Source organism: Sceloporus occidentalis, unplaced genomic scaffold (genome assembly GCF_023333645.1).
Source record: "Sceloporus occidentalis isolate IW3139 unplaced genomic scaffold, rSceOcc1.0.p SCAF_61, whole genome shotgun sequence".
NCBI lineage: Eukaryota > Metazoa > Chordata > Lepidosauria > Squamata > Phrynosomatidae > Sceloporus > Sceloporus occidentalis.
This window is the reverse complement of record NW_028317041.1, coordinates 1,536,998-1,563,785: the sequence shown is the minus strand read 5'-3', so window position 1 is coordinate 1,563,785 and position 26,788 is coordinate 1,536,998. Positions and strand designations below refer to the sequence as shown.

Sequence of the window (26,788 nt, the reverse complement as noted above, 5' to 3'; positions counted from 1 at the left end):
GCGAGGCATCTTTGCAACACCTGTTTAGAAAAGGAAGAGACTCGCGATCGCTTCCTAAATGCGTACTTACCTTCCCGGTACCGGCGTCTTCGAAACACACGCGGTGTTTCAAGATGGCGGCGCCCATCAAGCCGGGGGGCGGAGCCTGCTGTCATCATGGGGGGGGGTGTTGCTGGATGTCATGGACATCCAGTGAATAACACCCCTAGTGGTCAGATCACTCATAAGAGTGATCATGATTTGATAAATCAAAGGCAATGTTTTCTAAACATTGCCTTTGACCAGTATTGGATCTGCCTCCCTCCTTCACTTGCTTCTAGTGAGGGAGAGAGACAGATCGGTGTGTGACAGGTATTCTGAATAAAATAAAATATATATATTTATCCAAAGGCTCTTATAAGAGCCACCCATTCAATATTAACCCCTTCATTGCCATTGATCACTGCATAAACAGTGATCTTGCATAGTGGCAATTGTTTTTGGGGTTTGTTTTTTTTTACATTTTTTTTTTCTTTTTTGCTTTTTTTTTTTAGGTTTTTTTTTACATTTTTTTATTTTTATTAGAGCCATTAACCCTTTCCTTCCCCACTATTTTTGCTGCAATTGTAACCATGCAGCGCAGGTATACGGCTGAGGAGGCGTATGCCGTTTTGGCCACAGATTCTGAGGCCACTGATACAGCGTCAGATTTTGACGTTGGTCAGTTCACAGATACATCTAGTGATGTATCTGTGGCTGTTAGGAGGCCTGCCACACGTAGTCGTGGCAGTGCACCAGAGGCATGGGTAGCGCCTAATAGGTACAAGCCAGCTATCCCTCCTTTTTCTGGAATTCTTGGCATCAATATTGATGTTACAGGATTCACTCCACTGCAATTTGTGCAGGTTTTTTTGGGAGATGATGTCTTGGGAGACATTGTCACACAAACTAACCTTTATGCCCAGCAGCACCGTGCTGCTAGCCCTAATTCTTTTTGGGCAAAACAGCCATGTACTCCCATTGATGTGCCAGAATTTCTTAAATTCTGGGCACTCACAATGTTAATGGGCATTATAAAAAAGCCCTCCATGCGCTCCTACTGGAGCACCAGCCCCATCCTTAGTACCCCCATTTATGCCCAGACTATAACTAGGCAAAGGTATGAAATGATTCTTCATTTCATGCATTTTAATGACAACAGCCTGTGCCCCCCTAAGAAGCACCCCCAGTTTGATAGGCTCTACAAAATCCGCCCCCCTGATTAGCCATCTCGCTGCCAGGTTTCCAGAGGTTTATACACCTGGAAAGAATATCTGCGTGGATGAATCCCTGATGAAATATAAAGGAAGGCTGGGATTCAAGCAGTATATTCCTTCCAAGCGCTCTAGGTATGGAGTGAAGGTGTATAAGCTCTGCGAGAGCGAGACAGGGTATACTCATGCCTTCCGGGTATACGAGGGTAAGGATAGCTACCTTGACCCTCCAGGTTGCCCAGAACATCTGGGCACCAGTGCCAAGATTGTTTGGGACCTAATATTCCCCCTTATGAACAAAGGCTATCACTTGTATGTATATAACTTCTATACAAGCGTCCCTTTGTTCAAGCTGCTGTATTGTTTCGATACAGTAGCTTGCGGTACTATAAAAAAGAACCGCTTGGGTTTCCCACAACACCTGGCACGAACCCGGCTAGGAAAGGGGGAGACCTCAGCTCTACGCCAAGAGGAGCTTTTGGCATTGAAGTTCAGGGACAGAAAAGAGGTGTGCATGCTGACCACCATCCACGATGAGAGAACCGTGGAGGTTTCTGTCCGTGGCAGAGCTGGGGTCACTAGAAAGCCAGTGTGCATCAGGGCCTATAATAAGAACATGGGTGGAGTTGATCTGTCAGATCAACTCCTACAGCCCTACCTCATTATGAGGAAGACAAAGGCCTGGTACAAGAAGGTTGCAATTTACCTAATGCAAATTGCAACCTATAACGCTTTTTTGTTGCACAAAAAAGCAGACACTGGGCTGAAACTGTCTTTTTTGCAGTTTCAGCTCCAAGTAATTTCAAGTATCTTGTACCGTGATGCACCTGGTCCCCAAGTGGTGATGGGAAACAGCAGGATTGGGGCTACCCATTTTATTTTTAAAATCCCCCCTACAGCAAAGAAGCAGAATCCCCAAAAGAGATGCAGGGTATGCTACAGCAGGGGGCAAAGAAAGGACACCACATTTTACTGTCCAGATTGCCCTGGAAAACCTGCACTCTGTGTCGGTGACTGCTTCAAGTTGTATCACACAGTTTCCCATTTTTAATTTTTTTTTTTGTTCCTGCTCCATTTTTGTATTTTTTTTTTTTACATTTTTTGTTACATTTACTGCTTTTTAGCTTTTATTTGCTCCACCATTTTTTAAGCGTTTTTATTTGCACTGTCAAGTGAACCCTGTGTCCATTCCGTGGCATGAGGGACCGCTTAAGGTGCTAGATCAAATCCCTTCTTGGAGATAGGCCAGGCTTTCTTGTAACCTGTCCCTACTGATAGTTGGGTACAAGCATTTTTTTTTACCCAGATGTAAAACTTCCTAGTTGAAAAACTGAATTGCTCATATTCCAAATGTGGCCCTTTTGCCCCCAAACAATCTGACAAACCCATGCATGTGGGGTATCAATGTACTCAGGAGATGTTGCTGAACACATATCGGGGTGTTGTGGGACAGTGACATATACCAGGAGCTGTAATTTCACACCTGAAGTACAAAGTGTGTGAAAAAAACACCAAAAACAATTACTATCACAAACTTTGACAAGGGTTGGTGGTAGGATTAGTGCATGGAAAGGGTTAAACTATCAGCATCTAAAATACCCTGGGGTGTCTAGTTTTCAAAAATATATGGTTTGGTGGGGTAAATTTAATTTGCTGGCTTCAAAGATGCCCCAAATACCACATGGAGACAGAATTACCAGATTCAGAGAAAAATGGTTTTGAATTAGCAAAACGCTACTTGTACTTATTGCCCCATAACGTGTAGAAGAAAGCAAAAAAACATAAAAACATTGGGTATTTTTAAACTCGGGACAAATAGTAGAATCTATTTAGCGGGTTTTTTCAGCAGTTTTTTATGATGAATAAAAGATTTTTCAAATAAAAGTGAGAAAATGTGTTTTTTTTTCGTCATATTTTATTATTTTTATTATAGGAAATTACATCATATGGAAAAAATTATGGTGTCTGAAGAAAGCCCTTCTTGTCCTGAAAAAAACAATATATAACTTGCGTGGGTTCAGTAAATGGGTTAAGAGAAAATTACAGCTAAACAGAAACACCGCAGAAACGATAAAACAGCCATTGTCGCGAAGGGTACAAAAAATAGAATCAGCCTTTCTCACGAAGGGGTTAAATGGGGACACTCGCTGCTTTCCCCTTCTTATAAAAAGGCCCCAGTTGTAGCATTCCCACACGTATTTTCGTATTTGCAACCTGGAAGAAGCCTTTCCTGATATCACCGCGGGATTAACCCTCTACGTAAACTCAAAAAAAAAACCTTCACCGGAACGCGTGATATGCGCAAGAACGTCAGAGGAATTCTAAGAAATAACCATCACATTAAAAAAACTGAAATTCTTTTCTTCTCGACACCTGCAGAGGCATAAACCGGATACACCCCGCTACTCTCTATTTTAGCAGGTAAGATTTGACGTGTAAAGAAAAAGAAAGGAAAAAGGGAAAAAAGAGAGAGATGTTAAAAGATCTCGGTATAATTATCCTTTGTAAATACCACAGGATACAAAAAACATTTTACCCTAATATAGGAGACAGACACATGAAACAAACATTAAGTCTGACAAAAAAGAAGGATCCCAAAATACCAAGTTCTGGTCTCCCTAATTCATTTCTTTTATGAGTAACCGAGGTAAGGAACCTTTATTATCAATCCCTCTCCCTTAGGAATATCACAAATGTGATATTCAGTGGCAAAACGCGTCAGGTTCTGTTTTTTTTATATCTAAACCCAGACGCATGACTGTTGAGTCAGTGTATACTATTTTATGTGTTATTTTATATGTATTTTAACATTGTATATTCGCCACACATGTTACCAGTCTAATACAATTGTAACAAGACCATAATAATAGTTTTTGTAAACCCGTGGATACAAATGGCTGTATCTCACTTGAAAGTTGCCACTATTCACCGTGGCTCACAAACGTACCAAAGGGACAATTTCAAAGATTGAGAAGGAATTGCAGTGATAGAGAAACCTTTTCTGAACAAGCGTCAGTTTTAAAAGAGAGATTCGAAGAAAAGGGGTACAATACTGACACTTTAGAAATGGATATGTTTACAGTAGACAGTATGGACAGAAATAAACTCCTATCTTACAAACCGAAAGAGACTGTTTCCGTAACAGATGTGTAAATATACTGGGGTAGGAAGCAGCCTGGTCGGGCTATCTGCTGATGTCATAAAGAGTGATGCACTCTGTGCAGTAAATGTGATGTCACAAAGAGTGATGCAATCTGTGCAGTAATTGTGATGTCATAATGAAGATTCCCTAGAACTGCAGGAGCGCAGGTGAACCGAATCATTCCTTGTGCAGACTGTCCAAGACGTCACACAAAGTGTTGGATTAGTGATTTTAGAGGAAATCTTATCTTCTACCAAACGACTGGAAGAACTCGATTTTTCCGTTTTCATAGAAGCATCCGGTGATATCTGAAGGTAGGTCCTGCGTCTCAGGGACAGGTACTGACAATATAGTAATAATATCCACCATAAGCCAGATCTTTGTTGATAATGTGTTGGTTTCCAAATATTCCCAAGAAAAGAATATTTGAGCAAAACATTAGGAAGGTCATCTGCTCAGGGACTGAAAGACCCCATTACATGATTACTGATATGATTAATTAGATGGAATCAGAGGAATCGGCGGATTTTACATTTTGGTATTTATTCCATATCATAGGAGAACATTGCTTAGTAATGGATGAGTTTGATCGTTTGTCATTTATTAAATAGAATCTTATGTTGTTTTGTTTATTTTTTTTATCCAGGTTCACCAATCATGGGGAGTACGTTGGCTTCGTGCCTCCCTCGCAAAGGCTCTCAGGGACACGATCATGGGAAATCCACGAAGAAGAGGCCATTCCCTTCAAACCGGAAGCTGAAACAGGACGCCTCCACCCAGACCCCTACGCCTCCCAAATTTACGATCTTGCGGGCTTCAACCAGCGAGCTGCTGAAATGTTTGGGGGAGTTTATCTGTCGCCGGTGCCAAAGCATCGAGTCTCTCTCTCCCCTGGACGCGGTCTACTGGCTTAAACATCTGGACAGCGACTTGCGTAGATGGGACGAGAACCGCTTCTTATCCCCGGCCAGCGTGATATTTCTGTACATGCTGTGCCGTGAGGTGATCTCATCAGAACTGGAGAACGAGGAAGAGTTGGAGGCAGAAGTGATGCTCTGCGCGTATGTCACCTGCTCTTACATGGGGAGTGCCATCACGTACCCTTCTGAACTATTCAAGGTGGAGGGCTTCACGAGGCGTTTCTGGAAGAGATGCCTTGCCATCATCGATCTTATGAGCTCCAAAATGCTCAAGATCAACGAGGACCCGGTGTATTTTGCCCAGACCTTTGCGGATCTGCTGGCTGAGAGCAAGGAGAACGATAACCTGAGTGGCTGAGGATGGATTGAAGTGATCGGAGTGGACAATTTGCTTAGTGTTCTGAGACTCAGATGACACAGAACATCTCTATGCAGGGCTCTGCATAACTTGTTACTAGTCTAATACATTTGTAACAAGACCATAATAATAGTTGACTGTCCAAGAGATCACACAAAGAGTGTTGGATTAGTGATTTTAGAGGAAATCTTATCTTCTACCAAACGACTGGAAGAACTCGATTTTTCCGTTTTCATAGAAGCATCCGGTGATATCTGAAGGTAGGTCCTGCGTCTGAGGGACAGGTACTGACAATATAGTAATAATATCTGTATCCACCATAAGCCAGATCTTTGTTGATAATGCGTTGGTTTCCAAATATTCCCAATAAATGAATATTTGAGCAAAACATTAGGAAGGTCATCTGCTCAGGGACTGAAAGACCCCATTATATGATTACTGATGATATGATTAATTAGATGGAATCAGAGGAATCGACGGCTTTTACATTTTGGTATTTATTCCATATCATAGGAGAACATTGCTTAGTAATGGATGAGTTTGATTGTTTGTCATTTATTAAATAGAATCTTATGTTGTTTTGTTTATTTTTTTTTAATCCAGGTTCACCAACCATGGGGAGTGCGCTGGCCTCGTGCCTCCCTCGCAAAGGCTCTCAGGGACACGATCATGGGAAATCCACGAAGAAGAGGCCATTCTTCTCAAACCGGAAGCAGAAACGGGACGCCTCCACCCAGACCCCTACGCCTCCCAAATCCTTGCGGGCTTCAACCAGTGAGCTGCTGAAATGTTTGGGGGAGTTTATCTGTCGCCGGTGCTAAAGCATCGAGTCTCTCTTGCCATCATCGATCTTACGAGCTCCAAAATGCTCAAGATCAACGAGGACCTGGTGTATTTTGCCCAGACCTTTGCGGATCTGCTGGCTGAGAGGAAGGAGAACGATAACCTGAGTGGCTGAGGATGGATTGAAGTGATCGGAGTGGACAATTTGCTTAGTGTTCTGAGACTCTGATGACACAGATCATCTCTATGCAGGGCTCTGCATAACTTGTTATTAGTTATTGTTATTAGTTATATTAGTTATTAACTTGTTATTAGTCTAATAAATTTGTAGCAAGACCATAATAATAGTGCTTTGTGTGGTTTTAGATTTTTCATGATATTGCCCTTTAAAACTTTTTATTTTGCAATTTTCTGGAAAGTCAGCAGCATCTTTTATATAAATGCAATATGACTTCTTATTCAAACAGGGCGATAACAGACTTATTATCTAGTGCCAAGGTGGTAAATCTACTGATGAATGTGCTAATTACAGAGCAATATCTCTTTTAAATGTGGACCTAAAAATTTTGACAAAGATTTTAGCAAACAGGATAACACCACTATTAATATCTTTAATCCTTAATGACCAAGTAGGTTTTATTAAAGGTAGACAAGCATCTGATAACGCAAGAAAACTGATTAATGTCATTCAGATTTCGGAAACAGGAAGTTCTACTTACCGAGAGCTTCTTTTCCCTGTCAATCCCTGGTGACACTAGGATAGACTCCTCCTCCGTACCTGATAGGGCAGGACTCAAAAACTTTAAAAGGGCCCTCCCCTCCTACTAACACCAGTGAATACCAAAGACCACACAGGCAAAGCAATCTGATGCAACAAAATTTATTGAAAAGAAGGGAGGGAACAAAAACGTGTCACCAGGGATTGACAGGGAAAAGAAGCTCTCGGTAAGTAGAACTTCCTGTTTCCCTGCCATCCCAGGTGACACTAGGATAGATTTACCAGGGGGGCGGGGCCGGCGCTGAACCAAGATGGCTGCATAAGTTCGCAGCTCCGTCTACCGTCTCGGGACTATTAGCCTTTTTTACGCTCCCGCGATCATGGGGAAGTCGAACCGCGCTGCCGGTACCCCTAAAGCTCCTGGCACTCGGGAGAGACCTCCGGCGTCGTCGGTACGCCACTTCTTTCGGGGCTCTCCAGACTCCGAGACTCGCGGCCATGTGTCCAAGATGGCGCCGTCTCCATCGAGCCGTGCGAGCGAGTGCTCTGACGACGCCTCGCTCGACCAGGATACCACGCTTTCGGATCCTCCGGCGGTGTCACTTACCTGGCAGGACGCTTTGAAGCAGCTTCCCACGAAGGCAGATCTCGTCTCCGTGATTGACGCCGCCCTGGACCAGGCCTTGCAGGGAGTTCGTGCTGATCTTACGGCGATTAAGCAAGACGTCCAGCATATTGGTGATCGGGTTGCAACGCTGGAGGAGGACCATGCTAAGACCTGTGAAACGGTGGATGCTTTATCCGCGATGCACCGGGATCACTCTGAACTTTTCCTTGCCCTACGCAGACAGCTTGAGGACCTGGATAACAGGGGACGCCGTAACAACTTGCGCGTCCGGGGCCTACCCGAATCAGTGTTGGCCGATGATGTCCGTATGACGCTACAGACCCTGTTTAATCGGCTCCTTCAACAGCCCGACGATACCCCGATAAAGTTTGATCGAGCCCATCGGGCGCTTCGTCCGAGAGGCCCTCCCTCGGCTCCACCGAGGGACGTGGTCTGCTGTCTACATGACTATTCCGTCAAGGAGGCTGTGCTCAAGGCATGTCGCCTCTCGGGCGACTTGGATTACGAGGGGGAACAGGTCAAGATTTTCCAGGACTTGTCCCCGATCACCCTTCAGAAACGCCGGGCCCTCAAACCCGTTACTGCCGCGCTTCGGGAGGCGGGTATCCCCTACCAGTGGGGTTTCCCGTTCGTCCTTATTGCTCGTAAGGATAAGGATGTCTTTACCCTTAGGCACCACGGCGATTTGGAGGACTTCCTTACTCACCTTGACCTTCCAGCCATTCGCCTTCCGGATTGGGAACTCTCTCTGGAGGTTCCGAAACAACTCACCAACCCTGCTATGTCCTGGACGGCTCCGGTGCAGCGTAGGAAGAGGTCTCGGCGGGCCGCGTCTGCCGCGCCACTGCCGGAGGGAGATGCCTGATGGATTGGCCCCGCTTGCGACGTTCCGTCCCTCGTTGGTTCCTGCGTCTTGGTTGGCGGTCTCCCTTGCCTAAGACTTTTCGCCGGTTTGGGTGGTGAGTTGGTGGAGTTGCGGGCATTGGTGTTTGTGCTCCTGTTCGCCCCTCCGGATGGAGAACTTTGGACGCTATTCTTCGGACTTTTCGGACTTCGGCACTTTTGTTTTGTTTTTTCAGTTCTTTTTCTTTCGCGCCCGCCCGTTTCGTTCCGGTTCTTCGCTGTGCACTCGCCGTCCCTCGTGCACCACATTACACTATTGTTGTCCGTTGCGCCGTGACTCTGCAGTCTCCGTATTTTTGCATTGTCAGGTCCCTTGTTCTATGGGAGGTTTGCTGTCTCATGGCCTTGTGATTTCTCTGCTGCTCTTCACTTTGTTTGTTTTTTTTTCTCACCCTTTTTTGCCTTTTACTTTTATATATACTGCAATACTTACCTGCTGAGCGCTTATTGCCTTCGGCGACCGTCAGTGGACGCTATAGCTCTTAGGTCTCTCTTCCTCTGCGCGGTTCATTTAATTTAGCTCCTGTCCCGTAGATGGGGACGTTTGGTTTGGCTCCCGCCACCTTTGTTCCCTGTGACCGATACGGTCCTTTCCTTTGTGCTCTTTTTGGCACCCCCCCCCCAGAGCTTTCCTGTCCGTAGGTGGACAGTTGATTTGGGCCTGCTTGCAGTCCCCGTGCTCACCCTTCATATTGCTACAGCAATATTACTAGGGATGTTTTCCCTTGCATCGCACCACACCTTACACACATTTCACACAGTTTGGTTTATGTTTTGTTTTCTTATGTTTTTTGCATGTCCCAAGGGTCCCGGGTACAGGTTGTACTCTTTCTGGTGCTCTCTACTTTTTTTGTATGGCTCCTCAGTCTCTTAACTTGGTCTCCTTGAATATTAGGGGCCTTAATAAACCTCAACAGCGTTCTAAACTCTTAGCGTTTTTTCACTCCTTTAAGACGCATATCGCCTTCGTGCAGGAAACGCATTTTTCTACTAACAGGGAATTTCCTCTTTTAAATAGGCACTTTACCCACTCCTTTCTGTCCAGCTCTCCTTCCTCTAAAACCAAAGGGGTAGCTATCCTCATACATAAGTGTATCCGCTTTCGTCCCTCTGCGACGTGGAAAGATGACGAGGGGCGAGCTGTGTTTGTTAAGGGCTTTGTGGGCTCTCATAAAGTCACCTTGGCGAATTTATATGCTCCTAATAGTAACCAAGCCCGCTTTGTTGTCTCGACCCTATCTAAATTGGCTGATTTCCAGGAGGGTATCACCATCTTGGGGGGAGATTTTAATATGGTTTTGGACCCTAAAATGGATACCTCCTCTGGGAGTTCCCATATCCCCTTTTCTATGATCCGTAAAGTATCCCACCATTTGCGCTTGAACCAGCTGGTTGATGTATGGAGGGCCCTCCATCCTACGGTGCGGGATTACACCTACTTTTCCCCTAGCCACTGTAAATATTCGCGTATTGACGCTTTTTTCCTGTCTCACTTTCATTTGTCGGTCCTGCGTTCGGCTAGCATCGGTGTGGCAACGATTAGTGACCACGCCCCGATTTTTCTGAAGCTCGCCCTCTCTGGTCTCCCTAGGTCTTCTTGGCATTGGCGCCTCAACGAGAATTTGTTGAGCGACCCTCACCACGTTACCCAATTGACTTCTCATATTAACCAATATTTCGCGGAGAATGCCACCCCGGACGTCTCGAAGCCGACTCTATGGGAAGCCCATAAGGCAGTTTTGCGAGGTCATTTGATCAAGTTGGGTGCTTCAGTTAAACGGTCCCGGGCGGCAACTATTTTAAACCTTACGCAGCAAATTGCGCGTCTGGAGGCCCGCCATAAGCTGACCCTCCTCCCCTCCGCCCAGGTGGAGCTCTCTGCATTGCGTACGAGATTGGCGGCGCTTCTGGATGATAGGACTAGGCGTAATTATCTTCTGGTACGGCGTCAGTTTTACGAATTTGGTGACAAACCTGGCAGGCTCCTGGCTCGGGCGCTGCGGGCGAAGCGAGCTCAAACTTATGTTCCGCGTATTAGAGACTCTGCTGGCCGTCTTCGCTTTCGTTCGGAGGACATTGCCGACTGTTTCAGACGGTACTATGCCTCCTTGTATAATTTGCCGGGTCCGGGATCTCCCTCCTCTGAGTCGGAAGCGGCCACTGCGGCTTATTTATCTGAATTTATTTCCACTACCCTACCGCCCGAGGCCAGAGCTCTCCTTGACCAACCGTTTTCTTTGGCTGAGGTAGCCGAGGTTGTGAAGTCTTCTCCCGCTGGCAAGAGCCCTGGTCCGGATGGTTTTACCATTTTATATTATAAGAAATTTTTTTCTGTTCTGGGCCCTCATATGGTTTCGTGCTTTAATGCAATCGCGCAGGGTGTTCCGTTTGCCCCGCAGGCTTTGTCCGCGCATATTGCGGTCATCCCTAAACCCGACAAAAATTTAGATCTCTGTAGTAGTTTTCGCCCTATCTCTTTGATTAATGTTGATTTGAAGCTGTTTTCCAAAATTTTAGCCAATCGCCTATTACCTTTTTTACCCCATCTTATCCATTCCGACCAGGTGGGTTTCGTTCCTGGACGCGAGGCCAGGGATAATACAATTAAGGTGATCAACATAATAGCTCATGCCCAGTCCTGTGACCTTCCGTTGGTCGTGGCTTCGATGGATGCCGAGAAGGCGTTCGATCGGGTGTCCTGGTCCTTTCTTTTTGGGGTGTTGTCCGGGATTGGTGTCGGTTTTAACTTTTTGACTTGTGTCCAGGCATTATATGATTCTCCGACCGCTCGGGTGACCGTTAATGGCTTGTTGTCGGACCCGTTCACGCTGGCGAACGGCACGCGACAGGGGTGCCCCCTTTCCCCTCTCTTGTTTCTTCTAGTACTTGAGCCCTTTGCGAACGCCGTCCGAGCCCATCCGGATATCACGGGGGTTCAGATTGGACCCCGGTCTTATGCCTTATCGTTGTTTGCGGATGATATCCTCATGACTCTCACCCATCCTATTCGGTCCCTCTCGACTGTCCTGTCGGAGCTTGACAGGTTTCAGGAATTATCCAATTACAAAATTAATTTGTCCAAATCCGAGATTCTAGGGTTTCGCATTCCGGCGCGTCTTCGTGACCGCATTCGGACTGAGTTCCCTTTTAAGTGGAGGGAGGACTCTATCAAGTACCTTGGTTTGTTTATCCCTGGGGACCTCTCGAGGCTGCGAGTTCTTAATTTTGAGCCCTTACTCTCCGCGTTGGAATCGGACTTGCGTAAATGGGCGTTTCCTCATGTTTCATGGTTTGGGAGGGTGGGAGTTATAAAGATGAATCTATTGCCCAGATTCTTATACCTTTTTCAGACGCTTCCCATCGCTCTCCCGAGATCCTTTTTCCAGAGATGCAGGAGGGTCTTCCTGCGATACGTTTGGAGGGGTAAGCAGTCCCGCCTGGCGTTTTCCTATCTGACTCGGCCAAGGCTACAGGGGGGGATGGGTCTTCCAAATTTGGAACTGTACTGGCAGGCGTCTCACCTGCGCCGCGTTGTTGAATGGTCCGTAGATTCTGTTAAGCAATGGGTATTAGTGGAGGGGTCTTTCCTGACGTGTCCGGTGTCCGTGTTACCGTGGATCCGTGTCCCCGCGAGGTGTGTCACGTTTTCTGCCCATCCTTTCCTTCTCCCCACCCTACGGGTTCTTCGTAGATTGCTGGGTGCTGGCGTGGTGGCTAGGGTCCCCGGCCCATTGACCCCCTTGGTTGGTAACCCGGACTTTCCCCCGGGTTTGGCGGGGAGGGGCATACAAGCTTTCCTCCCTCCGGGGATTCGCACTCTGCGTCTGTGTCATGTGGTCGCTGGGACAGCCTTGAAGCCTCTGGAGGCCCTGTCGGGTCCGGGACCCTGTTCTTTCTCCCTCCGGTTCCTTCATCATCAGCTTAGTCATTTTGTCTCGTCCTTGGCGGTCCTGTCGCGCATGGACCAGCCTCTCTCTCCTCTGGAGAGGCTTTGTTTGGATTCGAAGGAATCCCCCCATCTTTTGTCTAAGCTGTATTTACTTTTGCTCTCCCCTGAGTCGGTCGCTAAGCCGTATTATTTTAGCCTATGGGAGAGGGATTTGGCCTGCTCGTTCGACCCGGAGGATTGGTCTAAGATCCTCTCTGTTGTCCACAAGGGAACGGTGTCTAGCCGGATGCAGGAGACGTCTTTTAAGATTCTTACTAGATGGTATAGGGTTCCCTTGGATATTCATAGGTTCGCTCCCCAGGTTTCCCCTTGCTGCTGGAGGTGTGGGACCCACCCGGGCTCCTTGTTACATATTTGGTGGTCCTGCCCCGCTATTAGGCCCTTCTGGGATTCCGTTACTGCGGTGATCCGTGATGTGGCCGATCCCGACTTTCAGGCTTCTCCTGAGTCCATTCTGCTCCACCACACACAGCTTTCTTATTCCTGTTATAAGCGGTCCTTGACATTTCACCTGATTAATGCTGCCAATGTGGTTCTCCCCCGCCACTGGAAGTCAGCCACTCCTCCCCCCTTTCTGGCCTGGGTGAACCAGGTCGAATTCGTTTACCAGATGGAGGTTTTGGTGGGGTCGGCTAGGGGTGCGGGGCACAGGGTTGAGCTTCGGTGGTTTCACTGGAGGACGTTTGTCACGTCCCTGGAACACCGCCCTTTACCTATTTCCATTTAGGGGGTTGTGACTCACTCTCTCTGGGTCGTTCTCTCATATTTTGTGTTGGCTCTCGGTATCCTTCGTTGGGCGACTGTGTATTGGAGCTACCCGATAGACCTTGGGACGGACATGTTTTATTTTGTTTTGGTTTCTTTCTCATGTAATGCATTGTGGCACTGTGTTTTTGGGTACCCTGTTTTATCCATGTATTACACTGTGCTGTCTCCCTGGGGGATGGCTCTTTCCCGCTGATGTACCTGCGTGGTTCTACTTTTGTTTGTACCGTGTGCAGTATCCTCCTATGCTGTTTGGTAATCTGATCTCTTGCTGTTACTCTGTACTTCTTATTTTGTGCCCTGCGTTTGTTATCACTTATGCAATAAACTGAGAATTGAAAAAGGATAGATTTACCAAAGAAGAAGGGAGGGCAAACTAAGGAGACAAAACAGCCTCAAGGACCTTCCGACCGAAAAGAGAGTCCTCCTGAGCCATCTGGTCGAGACGGTAATGCTGCACAAAAGCGTGGAGAGTCCGCCAAGTAGCTGCCTTGCAGATCTGGTCGGGCGAAAGACAACATCTTTCAGCCCAGGAAGTGGAGACTGCCCTAGTAGAGTGGGCACGGATCCCCACAGGAGCAGGTTGGCCGGCTGCAGAATATGCCAAGGTGATGGTTGCAACAATCCACTTAGCGATGGAAGACTTGGAGATACTGATGCCCCTGTTGGGCCCTGAAGAGGCCACGAATAAACGAGAGGACTTACGCAGGGGTAGAGTCCGTTCCAAATAGATGGTGAGGCATCTCTTCAGATCCAGAGTGTGAAGAACTTCTTCATCCGAGCCAGGAGCAGGAAAAAAGGTAGGTAACACGATCTCCTGGTTCTTGTGGAAAGCCGACTGAACCTTGGGTGCGAACTCTGGCGGCAGAGAGAGAACCACCTTATCCGGGAAAAAACGGAGAAACGGTTCCTTCATAGACAAAGCCTGGAGTTCACAAATCCGACGAGCGGAAGTAATCGCTACTAAGAAGGCTGTCTTCAGCGATAATAGATACAGAGAAACCGACTGAAGAGGCTCAAAAGGAGGTAATGTGAGTCTTCGAAGGACGAGATTCAGGTCCCACGGAACCATCCTGGTGACCGAACGAGGACGTATCCTGACGATGGCCTTGGCAAAACGTCTGATCACAGGCAGAGATATAAGCTCGAACCCGAGGAGAGCACTGATGGCAGAAATCTGCACCCGGATCGTAGAAGGCTGAAGTCCACAGTCGAATCCTTCCTGGAGGAAATCCAGAACAGAGGCAGAGGAACAGGAAGTTGGCAAAATCCCCTTGGAACAACACCAACTGTGAAATCTCTTCCAGATCTTAATGTATCGCAGAGAGGTAACCTTCTTTCTACTCTGCAGAAGAGTCTCAGCCACATGACAAGAAAATCCTTGAGCTCTCAACAGTCCGCGTTCAATCTCCAGGCCGTCAGGTGGAACACGGCAGGGTTTGGGTGTAGGAATGGACCCTGATGTAGAAGGTCTTTCCAAGCTGGGAGCTTCAGAGGGGGAGAGAGACCTAGAGCGATCAAGTCGGAATACCAGACCCGCTTCGGCCAGTCTGGTGCTATCAGGATCACGGAGGCGTGGTCCTTCTTGATCTTCTGTAGGACCCTGGAGATTAGGGCAAACGGAGGGAAAACGTATGCGAGACGGAAATTCCATGCTTGTGAGAAGGCATCTATTGCCAAGGGATGATCCTGAGGCCTGAGGGAAAAGAAGACCGGAATCTGAGCATTGTCTCTGGATGCCATCAGGTCGATCTCGGGTAAGCCCCACCGTTGGACGAGTAGATTGAAGGCCATCGGATGCAGAGCCCATTCGCCGCTTAGCACAGGAGTTCTGCTCAGGAAATCTGCTTGAGAATTCAAAGTTCCTCTGAGGTGAATGGCAGACGGAGTCATGTGATGGGACTCTGCCCAAAAGGAAATCCTGAGCGATATATGAAGAAGCCGAGGACTTCTTGTGCCCCCTTGTCTGTTGATATAGGCTACCACTGCTTGATTGTCGGAACGAAGCAAAATGTCTTTGCCGGCGAGCAGATGCTCCCAGTGATGCAGAGCTTTTTCTACTGCAAGCAACTCCAGACAGTTCGAGGGAAGAAGTTTCGTAGCCGGAGACCAGAGACCCTGCACAAACAGGTCCTGATACGTAGCTCCCCATCCCTTGACGCTGGCGTCGGTGGTGAGAAGTACCTTGGAGACAAGAGACCATCTTCTCCCTGCGGCAAGGACGTTCCGTTGGAGCCACCAGGAGAGGGAAGCTCTGACCTGCGGAGGAAGACAGACACGCCTGTCCAGAGCCAATGGGTTGTCTTCCAGATGGTTGAGGACAAATCCCTGAAGAATTCTCATGTGGGCCAGAGCCCAGGGTACTGCATAAGTTGCGGAGACCATCTTGCCCAGCAGGGACATACATAACCGCAAGGAGCTGCGGTGCGCAGAGCGAATCCTGCGTATTAGGAATCCAATCCCCTCTATTCTGGCAGTCGGAAGGAAAGCTTTCCCGGAGCAGGAATCCAGACGAAGACCCAGGAACACTAGATGTTGAGAGGGAACGGTGCAGGATTTGTCCCAGTTCAGAATCCAGCCGAGATCCTGTAATGTGTTGACCACCGTGGAAAGATGAACCCGAAGAATCTGCGCTGACCGGGCATGGATAAGCCAATCGTCCAGATAAGGAATGACTGAGATTCCCTGGACACGGAGATGGGCCGCCACGACTGCCAGAAGTTTTGTGAAAACTCTTGGTGCCGCCGACAATCCGAATGGAAGGGCTTGAAACTGGAAATGCTGGACAGTTGAACCCCGAGGAATTGCCACTCTCAGGAAACGTTGATGGGACGGATGGATGGGAACATGGAAATATGCATCCTTTAGGTCTAATGAAGCCATGAAGTCGTTGAGGCATAAGGTGTCGAGGGTGGATCTTACGGTTTCCATCCTGAACCTGATGAACTGGAGGTGACTGTTCAAAAAACGCAAGTCTATGATTAGGCGAAGACCACCCGGTCTCTTGGGGACCAGAAAAACCGGAGAATAAACCCCTTGGCCCAGTTCTGGCCAGAGGACAGGAACCAGGACTCTGAGGTCTGACAACTGCTGAATGGTGGATAACAGGACTGACCGCCTTGCCTGGTCTGGAGGAAGGTGGGAGATCAAAAAACGGTCTGAAGGTCTGGTCCGGAATTGAAGTTGATATCCGTGCGATACAATGGCTCTCACCCAGGGATCTCGGGTGAGTGAGAACCAATTGTCGGTGAAAAAACGGAGCCTTCCTCCCACCGGAATGGAGGAGGCGTCATGCAGCGTTCTTGGGGTCTTGAAACGCTTTGGGGAAGGCGATCCTGTCAAATCTCCCCCTTCCGCGAGGGAATCTGCCTCGAAAGTTTTGTTCTCTAGACGAGGGGTTGAATCTAGAACTATGGCCTCTAGATTGTCCCGGGAAAAAAGGCCGAAAGGACTGGCGTCTTTTTGAAGGAGGCTTTCGTTGAGGCATCCAATGCTTGTCCCCTGTGGTCTTCTCCAAAAGGGACTCCAGCTCTTCCCCAAATAAAGTCTTGCCCTTAAAAGGGATATTAAGAAGCTTGTTCTTAGAGGCATTATCCGCTGCCCAGGCCTTAAGCCACAAGGCCCTTCTGGCTGCCACCGAAAGCGCCGAAGCTCTGGCCGTCATTCTGATGTTTTCAATTGAGGCATCACAGAGAAAATCCACGGCAGCAACATTCTTGAGGATAGTCTCCCTGGAGGTTTTGGCAGCAATATCCTCCTCAATCTGGGAGAGCCAAATTTTGACAGCTCTGGAAACTGAGGCAGAAGCAATTCCAGGTTTAAAGGTCGCAGCTGAAGCCTCGAAAGATTTCTTAACTGCAGCTTCGGCTTTCTTTTCCATATGGTCAGAAAAATGAGAGCCATCCACAAGCGGCAGAGTAGTCTTCCTGGAGACCTTCATAACAGCAGTATCCACCAGCGGGGTAGCACAAAAATCAGCAAAGTTCTCATCAAAGGGAAACATGCGTTTAACCCGTCTGGACAGGTTAACCCTCCTTTCCGGGTGGTTCCATTCCTGCTTGATAATGTCAGAAAGCGCAGGATGAACAGGAAACGAGGCAGACTGTTTGGAGAAGCTGGCACCAAAGAAAGAGTCATTTTTCTGGGTGGAGGCCTCCTCCAAATGCATAGCTGATCTCACAGCAGAAATTAAAGTCTCAATTTCCTCCACCAGGAATAAAAAAACTTTCCTCCCGGATCTCTCCTTCCTCTGAGGAACCTTCCTCTACCTCAGGATAATCAAACTCAGAGTCTGAGAACAAGGGCTGACGCCCCAGAAGAGCAGGGTCTTGTACCGCGGGAAGGTGATGATAGGCAGGAACAGGAACAGGAACCGACTGACGGAAGGCAGAGAAGGTAGACTGCATCTCCTCTTTAAGCCAGACCAAAAATTCCCTACCCCCAGAGGGCTCAGAATCCGCTACAGACCTCAGGCAAGCGGAGCAGAGTTTCTTCCTTGAATCCTGCAAAGCCTTGTGACACCCAGAGCATTGGGCATGTTTAGACTTCATAACAGCTTTCTTAGGCTTGTCCTCAACAGAGGGCGGCTCAGAATTATCAGGGGCCGACATGATGAAAGATGCAACAGCACCTGAGCAAAAGAAAACAGCAGGAACACACACAACATCCAAATCACTTACCTTCTAATATATATATACAGTGAAGGGAGCTGAAATTAGGCTGGAATCTGCAACAGCAGAGAATTTGGCGCCAAAATTTTAAATTACAACCAAAACGAGGCTTGGAACGCACAACCGGAAGTGCAGAAGCCCAAAACCGGAAGACATCAGACGCCATATTGGCCGAAGCCAGTAAGCCGCAACAGCGGCATCTGTAGGCCAAACAGCCAGACCGGCAGGCGTCCCCGGCTATAGGAGGTGCCGGCAACCCGCCGGATCACCGTAAACACGGCCGGAGGGGTTGCCGCGCTAACCGCCAGGACGGCGGCCACGATCACTGCCGGGACGCCGGTGCAGCCGAACACCGCCGGGACGCCGGTGCAGCCGAACACCGCCGGGACGCCGGCGCCACCGCGGCCCGATCACCGCCGGGACGACGGTGCCGAGATCACCGCCAGGACGATGGTGCTGCCACGATCACCGCAGGGACGACGGTGCTGCCGAAGCCGCGAACGGGACAAGCGTGGGCGACGCAGCACCAGCCATCAGGCTGAGGTGCAAGGTATCCCCCAGGAATGGGGGCTTAGCCCGGGGAAACGGCTCAACCTAGAGCCTAGAAAATAATAAAAGGTAGACGAGTCCCCTACCTGGTAGGGCAGGAAAAAAAACACTGGTGTTAGTAGGAGGGGAGGGCCCTTTTAAAGTTTTTGAGTCCTGCCCTATCAGGTACGGAGGAGGAGTCTATCCTAGTGTCACCTGGGATGGCAGGGAAAAAAAATAATAATTCCATGTGCAATTCTTTCTCTAGACGCTGAAAAAGCATTTGACAGACTAAATTGGCATTATCGTAAAGCAACACTACAAAAACTTTCCTTCTGTGTTTGTCAGAGATATAATGGCAATGTACTCTTCCCCAATAGCAAATGTTTTAAATGAAGGATTCGTTTCCAAGGACATTATTATCTCAAATGGAACAAGACAGGGGTGCCCATCGTCCCCGATATGTACTGGCATTAGAGCCTTTAGCTACAAAAATACGTCATTCTGGAGATGTAGCGGGTTTTCCCATACCTGAACGAATTACATTAAAATTGAATTTATTTGCAGATATTTTATTAACCATTACTGAACCTCAAAAATCTATTCCTTCGTTATTTAATATACCGTATTTTCTCGAATTTAAGACGACCCCCCAAAATCTAAATATTAATTTAGGAAAAAAACAAAAACCCTGAATATAAGATGACCCTATAGGAAAAAAAGTTTTACCAGTAAATATTAATTCATGTAAACAATTTTTTCATATTTAATAAAAGCTATGATTGAGAAAAATATATATTTTTTTATTTCCTTTTATTTGCCAACCTGTCCCCCTAGTTATGCACATCTGCCCCCAGGGTTGCCACTCTGCCCCCAGAAATGCCTTATACCCCCTATTTGCCACTCTGCCCCATGATGTGCCTTTTAACCCTCTATATGCCACTCTGCCTCCAGAAATGTCTTTTACCCTCCTATATGCTACTCTTCCCCATGATATGCCTTTTAACCCCCTATATGCCAGAGTGGCATATAGGGGGTTAAAAGGCATATCATGGGGCAGAGTGGCATATAGGGGGTTAAAAGGCATTTCTGGAGGTATATATATATATATATATATATATATATATATATATATATATAATTGCTAACAGCTATCACACTCCTATCAAGCCAAGGCAGCCAGTACATGCTGGAACCTGGGGATGATAGGAGTGTGAGTACAGCCTCCCTATGCCATGCTACCACCACCACCCCCCTTACACATCCATGCTATCACACACTCATTCACAAACATTTAAATACTCATTCATTCCATTAATCACACATACTTGCTCAAAAACCCTCCCCCACCCCCATACCTGAACTGCAGATCTCATTTGAAGACTTCTGCAGGGGCCCGGCTGTGCGAGCAACTTCTCTGGCCCCACCCCCAGAGGAACGAGGGGGGAGGCAGAGTTATGCGACACTCTACTAGCTTCCTGTTCTCCTGCTGCTCGCGACCAAAGCACCGGTAAGCAGCCTGGCCCCAGCGGGCATTTTTTTGAGGTCTGATTACAAAACGACCTCGATTATAAGACGAGGGGTATTTTTCAGAGCATTTGCTCTGAAAAAAAACTCTTCTTATAATTGAGCAAATACGGTATTAGAAAACTATAGTGAAATATCATACCATAAAATGAATACTAAAAAAACTCAAGCTATGACATTAAATCTGCCACAAAGTACGATAAATACTCTGAAACAGCAATATGATTTTCTCTGGAAAATGCATTATATAGAGTATTTAGGGATAAAACGGACTAATACCATGAAACAAATGATTCCAGCAAACCTATCTGAACTGTGGGTAGACATTAAAAAAAAGACTAATTCATGAGCCATAAATAACTTATCCTGGTTGGGTCGAATAGCTGCTTTTAAAATCACAGCTTTTCCAAAATGATTATACATTTTTCGAATGATCCCTCTACACATATCTAAAGCTACTTTATTAAAGTATCAAAAAGATGTAAACACATTTATTAACCAAGGAAAAAAAATAGAATAGCAGATAACTTATTAAGAATACCTGTTGATTTGGGTGGACTAGGCCTTCTGGATTTAGATATTTTTCATAAAGCAATACTTTTAGCACAGGCTATTTTGTTACTTTCCCCTCCAGGTCAAATTGGTTGGGTTGATTTAGAGAATAATATGTTAATTTCTTATAAACCTGAAGAACTGTTATGGCTTCCAAAACATCTTCGCCCCAGTGTAAAATGTACTCTGGAACCATCTAATATAGCATTGAAAACACGGGAGTGGACAGCTAGTTTGTGTCCTGAATTAGTTAAAATTCAAACGGTTACCCCATTTAAAACACTCGGTTTATTAATTCCCAACATAGATTTATCCATTTGGTATGCAAAAGGCATAAAATGGGTTAATGCTTTGTTTCATGGGAATACCTTTTTATCATTTGAACAATTACATCAGATTTGGGGTATACCATATCAGCAATTTTATGTATATTTACGAATAAGACATTGTTTATCAATTTATTCGGATCTGTTACAAATAGGTAATAAAAATGATAAATGTATATACACCTGGTACAAATCAATAAAAAAAAAAAAAAGATTCATTTAAACGTGCACAACAAAAACATAACACAACAGAAACGGTGTCCCGGTGTAGGGCACATCATAACTTTGTCGCCGCTTAAAACCACATTATTACAGAAAAATATATTGGTTATATGGATTCCCCAAATATTAACACCAGAACATTAAGCTTCCACCTGTTATCAGTTAAATGGGGACACTCGCTGCTTTCCCCTTCTTATAAAAAGGCCCCAGTTGTAGCATTCCCACACGTATTTTCGTATTTGCAACCTGGAAGAAGCCTTTCCTGATATCACCGCGGGATTAACCCTCTACGTAAAGTCGAAAAAAAAAAAAACCCTTCACCGGAACGCATGATATACGCAAGAACGTCAGAGGAATTCTAAGAAATAACCATCACATTAAAAAAACTGAAATTCTTTTCTTCTCGACACCTGCAGAGGCATAAACCGGATACACCCCGCTACTCTCTATTTTAGCAGGTAAGATTTGACGTGTAAAGAAAAAGAAAGGAAAAAGGGAAAAAAGAGAGAGATGTTAAAAGATCTCGGTATAATTATCCTTTGTAAATACCCACAGGATACAAAAAACATTTTACCCTAATATAGGAGACAGACACATGAAACAAACATTAAGTCTGACAAAAAAGAAGGATCCCAAAATACCAAGTTCTGGTCTCCGTAATTCATTTCTTTTATGAGTAACCGAGGTAAGGAACCTTTATTATCAATCCCTCTCCCTTAGGAATATCACAAATGTGATATTCAGTGGCAAAACGCGTCAGGTTCTGTTTTTTTTATATCTAAACCCAGACGCATGACTGTTGAGTCAGTGTATACTATTTTATATGTTATTATATATGTATTTTAACATTGTATATTCGCCACACATGTTACCAGTCTAATACAATTGTAACATGACCATAATAATAATAGTTTTTGTAAACCCGTGGATACAAATGGCTGTATCTCACTTGAAAGTTGCCACTATTCACCGTGGCTCACAAACGTACCAAAGGGACAATTTCAAAGATTGAGAAGGAATTGCAGTGATAGAGAAACCTTTTCTGAACAAGCGTCAGTTTTAAAAGAGAGATTCGAAGAAAAGGGGTACAATACTGACACTTTAGAATTGGATATGTTTACAGTAGACAGTATGGACAGAAATAAACTCCTATCTTACAAACCGAAAGAGACTGTTTCCGTAACAGATGTGTAAATATACTGGGGTAGGAAGCAGCCTGGTCGGGCTATCTGCTGATGTCATAAAGAGTGATGCACTCTGTGCAATAAATGTGATGTCACAAAGAGTGATGCAATCTGTGCAGTAATTGTGATGTCATAATGAAGATTCCCTAGAACTGCAGGAGCGCAGGTGAACCGAATCATTCCTTGTGCAGACTGTCCAAGACGTCACACAAAGAGTGTTGGATTAGTGATTTTAGAGGAAATCTTATCTTCTACCAAACGACTGGAAGAACTCGATTTTTCCGTTTTCATAGAAGCATCCGGTGATATCTGAAGGTAGGTCCTGCGTCTGAGGGACAGGTACTGACAATATACTAATAATATCTGTATCCACCATAAGCCAGATCTTTGTTGATAATGTGTTGGTTTCCAAATATTCCCAAGAAATGAATATTTGAGCAAAACATTAGGAAGGTCATCTGCTCAGGGACTGAAAGACCCCATTATATGATTACTGATGATATGATTAATTAGATGGAATCAGAGGAATCGGCGGATTTTACATTTTGGTATTTATTCCATATCATAGGAGAACATTGCTTAGTAATGGATGAGTTTGATCGTTTGTCATTTATTAAATAGAATCTTATGTTGTTTTGTTTATTTTTTTTATCCAGGTTCACCAATCATGGGGAGTACGTTGGCCTCGTGCCTCCCTCGCAAAGGCTCTCAGGGACACGATCATGGGAAATCCATGAAGAAGAGGCCATTCTTCTCAAACCGGAAGCAGAAACAGGACGCCTCCACCCAGACCCCTACGCCTCCCAAATTCACAGTCTTGCGGGCTTCAACCAGCGAGCTGCTGAAATGTTTGGGGGAGTTTATCTGTCGCCGGTGCCAAAGCATCGAGTCTCTCTCTCCCCTGGACGCGGTCTACTGGCTTAAACATCTGGACAGCGACTTGCGTAGATGGGACGAGAACCGCTTCTTATCCCCGGCCAGCGTGATATTTCTGTACATGCTGTGCCGTGAGGTGATCTCATCAGAACTGGAGAACGAGGAAGAGTTGGAGGCAGAAGTGATGCTCTGCGCGTATGTCACCTGCTCTTACATGGGGAGTGCCATCACGTACCCTTCTGAACTATTCAAGGTGGAGGGCTTCACGAGGCGTTTCTGGAAGAGATGCCTTGCCATCATCGATCTTATGAGCTCCAAAATGCTCAAGATCAACGAGGACCCGGTGTATTTTGCCCAGACCTTTGCGGATCTGCTGGCTGAGAGCAAGGAGAATGATAACCTGAGTGGCTGAGGATGAATTGAAGTGATCAGAGTGGACAATTTGCTTAGTGTTCTGAGACTCAGATGACACAGAACATCTCTATGCAGGGCTCTGCATAACTTGTTATTAGTCTAATACATTTGTAACAAGACCATAATAATAGTTGACTGTCCAAGAGATCACACAAAGAGTGTTGGATTAGTGATTTTAGAGGAAATCTTATCTTCTACCAAACGACTGGAAGAACTCGATTTTTCCGTTTTCATAGAAGCATCCGGTGATATCTGAAGGTAGGTCCTGCGTCTGAGGGACAGGTACTGACAATATAGTAATAATATCGGTATCCACCATAAGCCAGATCTTTGTTGATAATGTGTTGGTTTCCAAATATTCCCAATAAATGAATATTTGAGCAAAACATTAGGAAGGTCATCTGCTCAGGGACTGAAAGACCCCATTATATGATTACTGATGATATGATTAATTAGATGGAATCAGAGGAATCGACGGCTTTTACACTTTGGTATTTATTCCATATCATAGGAGAACATTGCTTAGTAATGGATGAGTTTGATCGTTTGTCATTTATTAAATAGAATCTTATGTTGTTTTGTTTATTTTTTTTTAATCCAGGTTCACCAACCATGGGGAGTGCGCTGGCCTCGTGCCTCCCTCGCAAAGGCTCTCAGGGACACGATCATGGGAAATCCACGAAGAAGAGGCCATTCTTCTCAAACCGGAAGCAGAAACGGGACGCCTCCACCCAGACCCCCACGCCTCCCAAATCCTTGCGGGCTTCAACCAGCGAGCTGCTGAAATGTTTGGGGGAGTTTATCGAGTCTCTCTTGCCATCATCGATCTTACGAGCTCCAAAATGCTCAAGATCAACAAGGACCCGGTGTATTTTGCCCAGACCTTTGCGGATCTGCTGGCTGAGAGGAAGGAGAACGATAACCTGAGTGGCTGAGGATGGATTGAAGTGATTGGAGTGGACAATTTGCTTAGTGTTCTGAGACTCTGATGACACAGATCATCTCTATGCAGGGCTCTGCATAACTTGTTATTAGTTATTGTTATTAGTTATATTAGTTATTAACTTGTTATTAGTCTAATAAATTCGTAGCAAGACCATAATAATAGTGCTTTGTGTGGTTTTAGATTTTTCATGATATTGCCCTTTAAAACTTCTTTTATTTTGCAATTTTCTGGAAAGTCAGCAGCATCTTTTATATAAATGCAATATGACTTCTTATTCAAACAGGGTGATAACAGACTTATTATCTAGTGCCAAGGTGGTAAATCTACTGATGAATGTGCTAATTACAGAGCAATATCTCTTTTAACCCCTTGATGACAATTGCCGGTCCGGGCACGTCACGGAAATTCAAGTCGATAACGACAAATGACGTGCCAGGACCGGGTGCATTAAACGGGTGCAGAAAGCGATCTATTTTCGCTTTCTGCACCGAAACGGCGTTGCTGTAATGCCTCGACCTCGAGGCATTCAGCAACGCCATTATCGGCACAAAGGGGCCATCTCTGGCCCCTCCACGGGGCGTCAACATCCGCCATACTTTGTATGGCGGCGGACGCCCGTTTTAAAAGCGTTTATCGCCTCCTAAACTTAAATGGTGTCGCTGGAATGCCTCGATCAGGAGGCATCCAGCGACACCAAACACTTACCTGGGTATGGACAGTGACCGCTCTGGAGAGCGGTCACAGCCGCAGCTGCCGGTGATCTTCGCCATCAGCAAGATGGCGGCGGTCCGGGAAAATTCAATAAAGAAAAACAATAAAGTCTAAAAAGTTCGCTAGACGGTCTCCAGACCCTCTAGAGAACTCTGGCTCCACTTGCAGGTTGAATATAGGTACTGCATTCAACCATGCAAGTCAATGGAGCTCAGCTTTCTAATCACAGTGTGATTAGAAAAAATAAATTAAAAATAAAATAAAATTAATAATAATTAGATAAAAAAATAGTAAAAAACCAGTAAAATGTAAAAATAATTTCCCACTGATGTCACTATCAGGGGAACCTTCAAATTGAAAAAAAATATTAAAAAAATAAAAAAAAAAAGGCAAAAAATATATATATATAAAAAATATATTTTTGTGAGCAAGTCCTAAAATTAGCATATTAGCTTAAAACAATTCTCGCATGGAAAGAGTTAAAATACTGGCATATTAAATGCCCATGGGGTGTCTACTTTTAAAAAATGTATGATTTGATGGGGTAAATTGAATTGGCCGGGTTCAACAAGGTCCCAATTAACACGGGGGGAAGGATGGCCACACATCTAATTTCCAATTAGAAAAATGCACACGTACCAAATGTGGCCTTTTAGTTCCCCCCAAAAATGACAAACCCATGCATGTGGGGTATCACTGTATTCAGGAGATGTTGCTGAACACATATTGGGGTGTCATGTGACAGCGGCATATACCAGGAGCTGTAAATTCATACATAAAGTAGGTGTGTGTGGGAAAAATACACACACAAAAATACTACTGCAAACTTTGAAAAAATGCTGGTGGTAAAATGTGTGCATGCAAAGAGTTAAAATACCAGCATTTAAAATACCCTGGGGTGTCTAGTTTTCAAAAATATATGGCTTTATCGGGCACACTGAAATGGCCCGGCTCAAAGATGTACCAAATAGGGCATGGGCAGTGGATCCCCAAATGCCAAAGTTCAACATTGAAAAATGTGCATGCCCCAAATGTGGCCCTTTTGCCCCCAAACAGGTAGGCAAAATCATTCATGTGATATATCGCTGTACTCAGGAGATGTTGCTAAACACATATTGGGGTGTTTTTTGATAGTGACATATACCAGAACCTGTTTATTCATACCTAAAGTAAAATGTGTGTGAAAAAACAAATGCAAAGAAATTACTACCATAAAGTTTGACAAAGGCTGATGGTAGAATAAGTGCTTGGAAAGGGTTAAAATACCAGCATTTGGAATACCCTGGGCTGTCTAGTTTTCAAAAATATATGATTTGATGGGGTAAATTGCATTGGCCTGCTTCAAAGATACCCGAAATGGCATATGGGGGGAATAATTACCAGATTTTGAAAAAATGGCTTTGAAATAGCAAAACGCTACCTGTACTTATTGCT

General features: G+C 45.6%; 1 protein-coding gene and 1 non-coding gene across 2 annotated transcripts in view; one reads left to right on the top strand and one right to left on the bottom strand.

Annotated features, from left to right (window-relative positions):
* The window catches only part of LOC149287394 (lipopolysaccharide-responsive and beige-like anchor protein), a 269,868-nt gene that overhangs the window by 69,527 nt on the left and 173,553 nt on the right, over positions 1 to 26,788 (bottom strand). The gene's annotated exons all lie outside the window — the stretch shown is intronic.
* LOC149287396 (small nucleolar RNA SNORA35) lies at positions 2,393 to 2,522 on the top strand. The gene has a single exon (XR_016277502.1). It is a non-coding gene; the product is annotated as a small nucleolar RNA SNORA35 (small nucleolar RNA).